Raw genomic sequence first — 12061 nt, 5'->3', positions numbered from 1 at the left:
AGTTTTTAGAATCCCGGTGCCTCCTGTTTTGCTGAATGGTTGTGAGACATGGACACTATCCAGTGACCTGAGACAAAGACTGGACACCTTCAGTACTGTGTCTCTTTAGAGAATCCTTGGATACCTCTGATTTGACTTTGTGTCAAGCGAGCAGTTGCTAACAGAGTCCCAAATGAGGCACATTATCTACATTGTAAGGGAGCGTCAGTTACAGTACCATGGCCATGTGGCACGATTTCCTGAGGGTGATCTGGCTTACAGAATTGTCATTGTTGAGGACTCAAGCAGCTGGACCAGGCCAAGGGGCAGATAGATGGTCATTTGCAAGGGGTGGGGCTGGACCACTTGTGTGCCTGGGGGGTTGCCAGCCAGGATCCCAAGCTGTTTCATCATCTGGTGGGTGCGGCAGTGTGCTTTACTAGTACATGCTCCGCAACCTGACCTGACTTGATCAAGGTATATTTGCTGTCTAGTCCTAGCACTCACTAAACCTTGCACCTGAAGATAGTAAATGTTATGTCACACCGTTGGATATGTCCAGCACAACACCGTTTGGTGTATCCCGCCATGGGCATTTTAGTCTCTGACTCACTTCTCAATATCAGTTGTATGCCAAGTTAATTGGCTTGGCATGTACGTGGCATGTATTTAACCAGGCTCCTGTTATTAAGTGTCTTATAAGCTCACTTTCAGTGCCTTGACTAACTTTGCCTGAGATTTTTACTATAGCTATGTTCTTTACTGATGCTGTGCCTAAAAATTTGGTTTGTCTTTAGCTCATATGGATTTAACCAGGCCAAGGGGACACCCACATAACACCTGGTTGCTTCAGATAAATGGTAATTTCTGGGGTTGGGACTGGACCACGTGTCTGCCTGGGGTGTTGTCAACCAGGATCCTTAGTTGTTTCATCATGTGGTGTGTGCAGCCACACACTGTACCAATGCATGCTCCCCAACCTGACCTGACCTTATTTTTATGGGGTTGAAGTGCAGCAAACCTGTGCCCTGCATTAGAGTCAAGGATCTGTTCTGCCCCTTTAAGCCACTATCTTGACACGTTTTTGTCAACAGATGTTTAGATTAACTTTTGTTAATCATATTTTCTAACACTTTTAACTTGTTACAAGCGAGAAATTTCCCAAGTACACTCAAGTACCCTTTTTAATGGTGTCAGCATGACAAATTTGGAACAGATTATATGAAATATTAAAACAATACTTATGAAACATCACTGGAAAAATTGCTGCTTTTGTAATGTTTTTAATCATGATTGTATGTTGTGCAGTAATCTCCATCTGCATGATTTACTAGTTCAGGTGATTGTACCTACATAAAATACCTTCTACTGTAAAATTCCCTTAAAAAACCACATTTTCAAATAATCTTGTTTTTATGTCCACCTGTTATTCAAACTAAAGTTCAATACATTTTTCAGTAATTTCCCTACATTTCCATAGAGTTAGCCTTTCATGTCTCTGCAGTTATCATTTTTATGAAAGAGCATGGAAAGAGTGTTCAGAGAGTAGGACACAGTATGAAAAGGATCTTTCCCATTTTGTAAGTATTTTGCTCATTGTCAACAATTTTGTGTATTTATTTAACCTTTATGCAAAGGGAAAATCGTTTATTTTCATTGGGTTTTATGTAATTTTTATTACTAAGATTGTGTTTATTTTTGTCATCATCAATGTGTTTGCATTTATTATATTTCTTTATTACATTTTAATAATTTATTATTATTATTATTTATTTTAGTTATGTTCAATTACTTCTAATAGAAGATTGCATGCCTTTGTGTTTTCAATTGAAGTATTCATTTGGCAGAGTTTAATTCTAATTTAATTTGTGTAAATCTGAAGCTTTCACCTACACCATCAAAGATTTACAGTAACAGCTGTGGCAGATGGCCCGGACACAGACAGACGGACATCATTTGTTCACCCAACACACTTATTTATTATATACAATATTTACACTATACGTTACGTGCACCCCCAGTGCCTCCAGCACCGATCCCCCAAAGTCCAGGCCTCACTGTCCAATTGCCTTTCTCCTGGCCGCCTCCAGTCCTCTCTCCAGCTCCGTCCTTCTTTCACCCAACTTCCGCTACTGAATGAAGGGAGGCGGCCCCTTATATAGGAACCCAGATGGGCTCCAGCTGCTTCCCGGCATTCCTCCGCAGACACGCCCCAGTGTGGCGGAAGTGCCGGCTGCGCACCCAGAAGCCCTCCGGTGTCCCCTGTCTTCTTCCCCCCAGCACTTCCTGGTGTGGCGGAAGTGCTGGGCTCCAGGTTTCTTTAGGCACTGGGGCACCGCTTGGCGTTGGCCACAGGCCCCTACAGGGTTGGGCTTCCAAGCCCTCTACCCGTGGCCCCCAATACAACCAGGGCGGTCGCCCCCTCGTGGTCTGGAGGAGGTACAAGCCCGCCTCCAGTCCTCCTGGGCGTCCCGGCTGGGCTCCACCCCCAGCCGGATGCCACACAGCCTTATACTGAACAGTAGACTTAAGTGATAACAAGCATTTTAGTCTTTTGTAATTGCAAATTATGAGTTGCAGTGTATACTGAATTTATATGTTTATGTAAAGATGTTGCAATATAACAGCACAAGAATGAACAAAAGACAGCTAATCTTTTAATTAATATTATTCCTTCAATACGACTATTTGTGGCTTATAAGGAAAATTTAAAAATAATTTATTAATATAACTTGAACATATTGGAACAAGAATGTGAAGAAAGAAATCATCATCTGCTCCTGGGGGCAAAAAGGAAAACCGCTGCTCTGTGAGATATTACATTATTGTGCAAGAATGGAAATGAAGCAAGCTTTCTTTTTTGTCTGCCCGTTGCTGTCATGTAAGTAAAATATAATGTCTCTAATCAAAATATGTTGTCAGTTAAACTGTTTTCCTAATTCATCTTGCATATTTAACTGGTTAAATATTAAGTCTGGTATGAACACCCCTCTTCATGTCCTGTCACAAAATGTCAATAAGATTCAGGGCTTTTGCTAGGCCATTCCAGGACACTGAACCTGTACTTCCCAAGCTATTCTTAAGGTGAATTACTTGAATGTTTAGGATATCTTGTTGAAATGCCCATTTTGTGCCTATCTTGACTGTTTGAGCTGATAGCCCAACATTCTTCTCATTAATTTCTTGACATTATTCAGATTGCACGATTCCCTTGACAATGTCAAGTTGTTAAGGGCCACAGTAAGAAAAACAGCCCTATAGATGGACACTCTCCCCACCATGCATGGCAGTATGGATAAGGTTTTGTTGGTAGTAGATTCTATTGGCTTATTGCTAAACAAGGCATTTCGTGGGTATGGTAGTGAGTGCATCAAAAATGTGGCATTTCACTTTGTCAGTGTTAGGCATTAATGTATATTTACTTTATATCTTTACATTTATGAGCTAAAAGTGCTTATGATCTATTAAGTACGATGTGACTAATGCAGTGTTAAAATTGAATAGACTTGGACTTATACTATTCAATGCTCATAATATTTCCTTAACGTTTTCATTTTTAAGTCAAAGTCAAAGGGTCACTCCATGTCAAATCAACTGATTTTCCAGAAATCCCATGTATTTCAGTCTCACAGAATTCTGAAAAAATACAGTACATGTACCCATGTTATTCAGGAGACAACCTATAAAATTATTTTGATGTAAGATCCATACTTTCCAAGATACAACCAATTTTGTGAGGGGAGAAGGGTGTTAAATTTGACACAGCACAAGACCATATCTCAATATCTAAACCACCTAGTACGCTCAAATATTGCATACTGGTACCTTTATAGGTATAGTACGTAACAAAATCAAAATGTTTTGCCCAGATGACACCACTTGGTAAGAGCAGACCTTCAAAAATGGAAAAAAAATTGGTGTCTTTGCTTTGCCATGTTTAGGCTTTCAAAAAGCATGCTTCTAACTGATGCAGCCTGCTGAAAGTTTTTCCATGTTTAGATACTTGCACGGGGCTTTTCAAAAGGTTAGAACTAAACAACAAAACTGCATCAGGGTTTGACCAGCAGACCTATCAAAAATGAAAAAAATATTTTGGATATCAGACCAGCTTAATGCATTGTGGGAATGTCCAGACATTTTTAAAAGTATTTTTCCTGTATCCTTCATGGTCCCTTCTTTCTCAAAAAACAAGTCTTACTTTTCTTTTGTGAATCTTTCATTTTTATTTTCCATTTTAAACATGGGATAAATTCACCATTTGTCATTAATGATAATCATCAAGTTCTTTATCACTAACTTGGGTTTAGGATTAATGAAAAAATAAAAAAAAATCACCAAAGGCACATTAAGCACAAAACATGAACAACAGCTGCTCGATTTATCATTAAATACCAAACTAGTTAAAATGAAATGTTAACATCTTGGTATTTCATCAGGAGGAATGTGACCCATTTAATTTCTGCTTCAATTGAAGTTCAGAGTGTCTGTCTCTCTGTCCTTGAGATCAAGATGGTACTGCCTCCTTCTAACCGTTGTAGGTGCACTAAGCAATTAATGACACTGTAATGGCACCCAACAAATATCATCGCTAGGTGGACAATGGAAAAACTGTGAAATACAGTTTGGATATATGAAACATATCAGGATGTCTGATTCTGCTTTACTCTTGTCATGAATCACACCAATACAACATTTTTCATCATGCATACACCCAAAATATTCATAGGACACTGGTCTAATGTGTGGGACGCATCTAAATCCATCAGGTGTTTGATCACGAGAGTGCAGGATCTCAGCTGCTGCTTCAATGATGAATATTCAGACAGTTAGTTGACTGTCCTCTGTATGAATGTAACAGTGGTATTCTCAAGTACTAGGTATACTGACCATGGGGAATCACATTCACTGTTCAGCAACATGAGATTGGACATCACCATTTGATATGAAAAAAGTTTGGCATTTTAGATAACTTACTGATTGAAAACTCAATGATTACCATTATGGACACATGGCACATTCAACCTATGTTTAGGATGGAAAATAAACATGAAAGATTTGCATAAGAAAAGAAGGTTTATGTTTTGAGAAAGAAAGGACAATGTAAAATAAATGAAAAATATTTTAAAAAATCATCTGCACATTTCCACATGCTGTTGGAGTGCTCTGAAAATGAAATCAAAAAAGATATTTTGGATGTGAGAGGTCTGTTTTTCAAACTCTGATACATTTACTTTTCTGTTTATTGCTGTTTCAGAAAGCCTATGTAGTTATTTGAATAAGGGAAACAAAAAAGTCTGTGTTGATTACAAATATGTGTTTCTGAAGCCTAAACATAGCTAAGCCAAAAGCACAAATTCAATTTTGGTCAGTTTCAAGGAGCTGCTTTGACCATACAGGGTCATCAAGACCAAATGTTTTAATTTCGTCACATACTATACCAATTAATGTACCAGCGTGCAAAGTCTAAAACCTACCCAGTCTTTTAGTTCTTGAGCTATGGACTTGTGAAATTTGATGAAAAAATTAGGCTGGATAAAATCGTCCCCCTCCCTTGGGAAACTGCCTATATCTTGGAAAGTACTGATCTTATGTCAAAAAAAAAATTACAGGGTGTCTCCTGCTAACATGGGTACACCTGGTAATTTTTCTGGAATGTTTTTGAGTCCGAAGTGCGTGGGCCATTGGTTGATTTGACATGGATGACCCCAAAGTAAAATTTATTGCCATCTCAACCATATACAAGTATACAGAGAGGTGAAAAGACGAAGCTCAGGGCTTACAGTTTACACATTGTGCAAATCAGATAAGACTGTGCACAAACATACAAAACAATGAAACATACTGTGTAAATGGGCAATATGCCAATACAAATAACTTTGACAATTATATAGAGACCATTAAATGCAGGTTTCACAGTTCAATGCAATGACTGATATTTGACATGATACATAAAGTGACTTGTGAATAAACTGGAAGGAGAAATTATGATCGAAGATGTTAAGGTATGGTGGAAGATTATGGTGCATTCCCTTGAGTAGTTTGACAGCCTGGAGGAAAAATGGTCACAGTTGGTCTCGTACGTTGCGAGAGATGGACATCTGAAGCGGAGCTCCGTTAGCAGTGGTGTTATTTTTTTTGTATTATTTTCTTATTATCCTGAGATATCCTGTATTTATCCAACCTGAGGGTTCTACTACAGTATATGCAAGCATACATGTATATAAACATGGCCGGCAAGAAAGGGGCTCAGAAATAAATGGAAAAGAAAACAGTCCAAGTTCAAACTCAAGGTATGGCCTTTCAGAGACTGACCTAGATCAGATGGGCGAAAGCCCAGACTCCTCGGGACCATGGTCTGTTGTATCGTCTCCAGTTGAGAGCGAAATGGGGAGCGAATGTGCGAGTGCGAGTGACACAGGTCACGATAGCTCACCGATTGGAGAAGATCATCTGAAACTGGAAAAAGCCTTGCAGTCCACGCTCTCACCTATTCCACACGAGCCGGGAACACCGGCCGTAATAGAGCCCACCACCTCACCTGCGGTGCATGAAAGCAGAAATGATCTTTCCAAACTGAACGTGATGATCACTGAACTTAAACAAGAGATAAAGAAAGATATAATGAAAAGCGAGAAGGCAACCGAGAAGCTGCGACGGGACCTGCAGCAGGATAATAAAAACTCTGAGAAACACGTATATATATTCGCTTTGAGGTGGCCTTTAAAGGTATGCTGAATAAAATTGAGGAGCATATTCGGGAAACCACGTCTAAACTGAGCACACTTGCTGATCAGCTGTAGGATGTCAAGCAGACATTCACCACTCGGATTGAAATTGTCGAAAATCTACCTTCCACTGCTGAAGGAAAAATAGTCACATAACCTGACAGATCTGGCCTTTATGCTTAAGTATCTTTTTTCAAATGGCAAAAGAAAGAAAACTCCATGCAAGGAGTGAAAAGGATCCTGCACAATTTAGCATGTCTTGTGGATGCAACATTTGGAGAACATGTCTTTCAGAGATTGTGGGGGCTCCCAATAATCTTCTGTGCTGACCTCACTATTCTCTGTTATATGTTGTTGTTGGACATGCTGCAATTTCTGTACCAAACTGTAATGCAGCTGGTCAGAACACACTCAATGGTGCCCCTAAATTATGGCATTGCTTCTGCCTATTTTTAAGAGACTAACGATCTTCAGTCAAAGGAAGCAGTCATTTTCAGCATGTTGTACTTCAGACTCTTTTCCTTGTATTTCTGTTTTTTTCTGTTTACTTATACAGTACTTCTGTTGTATGAACTCATGCTTTCTATTTCAGGGTCATTGGGAGTCTATGTCTATCACAGACACACTTACAACAAGGCAGTACCTGACACTTGATTAGACTGCGTGTAATGTGTTAATTCCACACAGACAGTGGCAATACTAGGAATTGTACCAAGGTACCTATGGTTGTGAACTGGAATTGCGAAGCACTAAAATTATTGCTATGTCGAAGTTTACCTATTTGTGTCTACTGTTTCTGAGTTTACTGACCAGATCTTTGTTTCTGTGTTCACACATGTTGAACAAAAGATCAAGAGCCCAGCATCTTAACAGTGGCTAGAATTTAACACAAAATGTTTTGGCAGTGTAAAGGACTAGTAAGATGAAAAAAGTACTTGTCCTAACAGATATGTACTAGTCTTTTCTGGAAAGTAACATCAGACATGTGAACAAAAATTGTATTTTGTCATTAGCATCAAACATTTTTACAAATATAGAATGTTATAAAGCAGTTACATTACTTATTTCCAGTACTAGATCAGTGTCTTTAAAATTGAAAACATAGAGGCATGTACAGTATATGGCAAGGCTTTTTAATGGTTAATGTCATGTGCTAATTCTTTGACTAGTCAATTCAAATTATCGACATCTATATTCTGTCTCTCAGTTAAAACTGACAGAATTGAACTTTCAGTCAGAGATATCTAATTGCAGATTAAAATTACAATTGTTTAATATAGCTAAAATAAAAGCATTCTTTATATATCTAAAATGCAGTTTTGATTAGTGAAAATGTAATTTCATATCATATATACAATTATATTATATGTAACATATATTAGTAAAAAATATAGATATCTGCTTTTTGAAATTTATTAGGCAAGATGTAACAGAAAAGTCAAAGTGAAAATCCCTCAGTTGTGTATGTCATGAAGTACATTATAAAACTCTAATATACATTCTGACTAGTCAATATTGAATTGTACATATCTGTAATTCTCTCTCTCTCTCTCTTTCTGTAGTCTTACAAATACTGCAGATATCTGACCATATATTGCAGACATCTGAAAAAAAAGTTATGTTTTATATATCTAAAATAATTTATGACCAATCAAAGGAAGTCATTGAATGTTAAAAAGACTTATTATATGCACAAGATCAACAGCGGATACTCAAAGATCTCAGGTTATAAGCAGACCTTCTTACACTGAAAGAAAGAGATTCTGTAATCATAGTTTAATTCAATGTTTGAAATTAATTCCGGTTAAAAAAAAATGGTGAATCACAGTGTAGTATTGAAACATTTTCATCTCCTTATTCCTTAATTACTTAAAATGTCCTTGTCATATTGAGGTTTAAACCAGAAAGTCTAAAAGGTATAATACATTAAAGTATTGCTGCCACAGTGCAGGCCTCTTCAAAGACAAAGCTCCAAGAGCACACTTTGTTATAACAGAATGGCATCCATAAAATGCAATAAGGAAACAGAACTGATTGGCTACAATTGCTGAGGCATTAAAAGCAGGGAAAAGTATTCAGAGCTGCATTGTCAGATTTAAATTAAGAGAGCCATATCAGGCAGTTATAAACACTATGTTGTTTTACTACGTATCCAATTAATCTGTCCCTCTTAGGAAAACTTTCTTAAAGGTCCTATACTAATAATAACAGCATGGGGATTTTAACAGAACTTTCAGTGTTAGCCATTACTGACTGTTAATTCTGACAGAATTTCTAATGTGGCTGGAAGAGTTCTTGTCTCAGACTGGCAGACTATGGCCAGTTTTGTTATCTAATAACAGAAAAAAGGTAGAGAATGAATAGATTTCAGTACAGTAAATGTTTCTTTTCTGAATTTTATAATGTAGTACTAGGTTGTTGTACCGTGTTAGCCATTATGAATGTAGAGAAAAGCCAAGCAAAATGACACCTTTTATTGGCTAACTAAAAAGATTACAATATGCCAGCTTTCGAGGCAACTCAGGCCCCTTCTTCAGGCAAGATAGATAAACACAGGGAGGGGACAAGGTACTAGCCCTAAACAAATTGGTATTAGATGGCCAGTGCTTCCTGAAACCCCATAAGCAGAGAGAGGCACAAAACTCCTTATTGGAGCAGTGTAATCAAAACTCATGGGGATTCTACATCTTGCCAGAAGAAGGGGCCTGAGTTGCCTCGAAAGCTTGCATATTGTAATCTTTTTAGTTAGCCAATAAAAGGTGTCATTTTGCTTGGCTTTTCTCTGAATTTTATAATGAAATTAAACTCATAGTATTACTCAAGCACCCTATACTGTAGCTTCACAGATTTTAAATTCCTGCCTACTTCCGATAATAATAATAATAATAATAATAATAATAATAATAATAATAATAATAATAATGCATTTTATTTATATAGCACCTTTATGATTTATCTAGAATTAACATGTTCTCCTTTTGTCTTTGTGGGTTTTTCCTCCAGCTACCACAGTTTTCTTTCCACTTCTCAGTAACATTTGTGTTAGGTTAATTGCATCAGTGAGTCAGTATGCCCTGTTACAGAGTGGTGTGTTGTCCAAGGTTGGTGTCTTTTCTGTGTCCAGACCTGTATGGGGAAAGTCCTAGGCTCCTGAGTCCTTGAACTGGAATTAAATGGTTTTAATAGTGGATTGCTGGATGGGTTTACAGTCATCTAAAACTGTACACTTAGAAAGGAGTTCAGAAGTCTTTTGCAAACATGCATTTCAATTAACAGCAGGAATTGAACTGGTTTGAAAGAAATTCTGCCACTGTGGCACTAAACTGTTAGGACTGTGTATTCCTACCTAGCATAAAAATAGAGTCAGGAAGATTATAAAAAATCTACTGAGTTCCAGCCAGAATATAAAATAGCCATGTGTAACTCACACCAGTGACAGAATACCTGAGTGTGGGGTTATAGTCCAAGATGTAGCTCTGCCACATAATTTATTTTCTGGTTTGTCTTTTGTCTCTCTCTGTGGTCCTCAATGTAAACCCTGTCACCGCCAAAGCACCTATGGTAAAATAGAGGGAAAAAAGACAGGCACATTGGGTAGACAGCCATAAGGAGGACTCAGTGGGGTGTGGTCTGTTGCAGTAATTTCAGCGAGGGCAGTAATTTCAGGGAGGTTGCCATGGTAAATGGACATTAATTTACAGTTGAAAAGATTGTGAAAAGGCAGGAAGAGGAATGAGATTGAGCACAATCTTTATGGTGGAGAATACAAATGTAGTCTATCCATGGCAAGACAGGAGATTGCCTCACTTAAATGTTGAAGCCCTTCCCAGTTTGCATGTTTTGGAGACTGCAGAAAAGAAAAAGAGAAAAAAGGACTACAATTTCATTTAAGTTTTGATAGAAATGCATTAACCATGTTACAGTGACGGTGTGTCCAGCATGCCGGGAGTGGCCAAGCCTGTCACAATCAATGTACCTCAATGATCCCCTTGGACAGGAGGAATCAAATATCAGTAGGTTTCTGCCATTATTAAATGAATTGGCCTTTCGTCTGGATGTGCTTGATCAGTGTTCAACATCTGTGTTAGAGAGCACTTTATCCCGCAAATGTGCAATTAGGACCCACATGAAGGAAATGCACAGAAGAATTAAGGAATGCATGGAAGACATTAGAATAGAACTAGAGCGGGATATAGTCCAGTGTTTGGAAAGGTGAGACCAACTGTAGAGAAATACACAATAGCTTCTGATCATTTGACTGTGTTCAAGCACAGTCCACACGGCAGGTTGGTCACATATTTGGTTGGTCAGGGTTGAGGAGCCCCAACGGGCCACCTCAAAACCAGTTCCCAAAAAGAGAGAGGTAGTGATAGTTGGGGACTCAATCTTTAGGGAGATTGAAGCGCAGGTGTGCTCCAGAGAGAGAGAGTCTTGCACGGTGTGTTGCCTTCCAGGGGCACAGGTGGGAGACCACCCTGGAAGGGTGGATAGGCTCTTGGCCAGAGCGGGGGTGGATCCAGTTGTCATTGTCCACGTTGGAACAAATGAAATACATAAGGGTAGTCTGTCAGTTCTGCGATCCAAATTCAAAGAGTTAGGTACCAAGCTGAGGAGCAGAACTGACAAGGTAGTCTTCTCCGAAGTTCTGCCTGTGCCACGCGCCAGTCCAGGTAAGATTGAGGAGATTAGAAGGCTTAACGCGTGGCTCAAATCTTGGTGCAGGGTAGAAGGGTATAGGTTTATGGGGCATTGGGACTCCTTTTGGAACAGATGGGACCTGTTCCGCCGTGACGGGTTACATCTGAACCGGAGGGGCATCAATGTATTGGGGAGGCGTATGTGTAGGCTAGTCGAGGATTGTTTAAACTAGGGAATGGGGGGGAGCAGGGAGTTTAGGACAGGCCAGATTTAGATCTATACATGGAAGAACAAACAATGGTGTAGAAATAAAAATGCATAGTAATATAAATTTTAAGCAAACACGTAAAGTAGAAGGATTAACACATTAAAAATAGCTTGCCTTAATGCTAGAAGTATCAAAAATAAGGTAAGTGAGTTGGAGTTGTATGTAGCAGAGCATAATTATGATATTATAGCAATAACGGAAACCTGGCTAAATAACAAAGATGGGGATGAGTGTAACATAGAGGGATACACATTTTTAGGAAGGATAGACAGAACAGAAAAGGAGGTGGGGTTGCTGTTTATGCCAAACAGGAATTAAATGTAAGTCATCTTCAGTTGGATGATGAGCCCCATCTTAGTGAGGACATGTGGCTTCGCCTGGAAAATATTAGGGAAAAGGTCTCATTTTAGGAGTGTGTTATAGACCACCCAATTCAGACAGTAATTTCAAC

This window comes from Polypterus senegalus, chromosome 13 (assembly GCF_016835505.1).
Source record: "Polypterus senegalus isolate Bchr_013 chromosome 13, ASM1683550v1, whole genome shotgun sequence".
NCBI classification, from domain to species: Eukaryota; Metazoa; Chordata; class Cladistia; order Polypteriformes; family Polypteridae; genus Polypterus; species Polypterus senegalus.
This window is presented reverse-complemented; position numbering follows the sequence as displayed.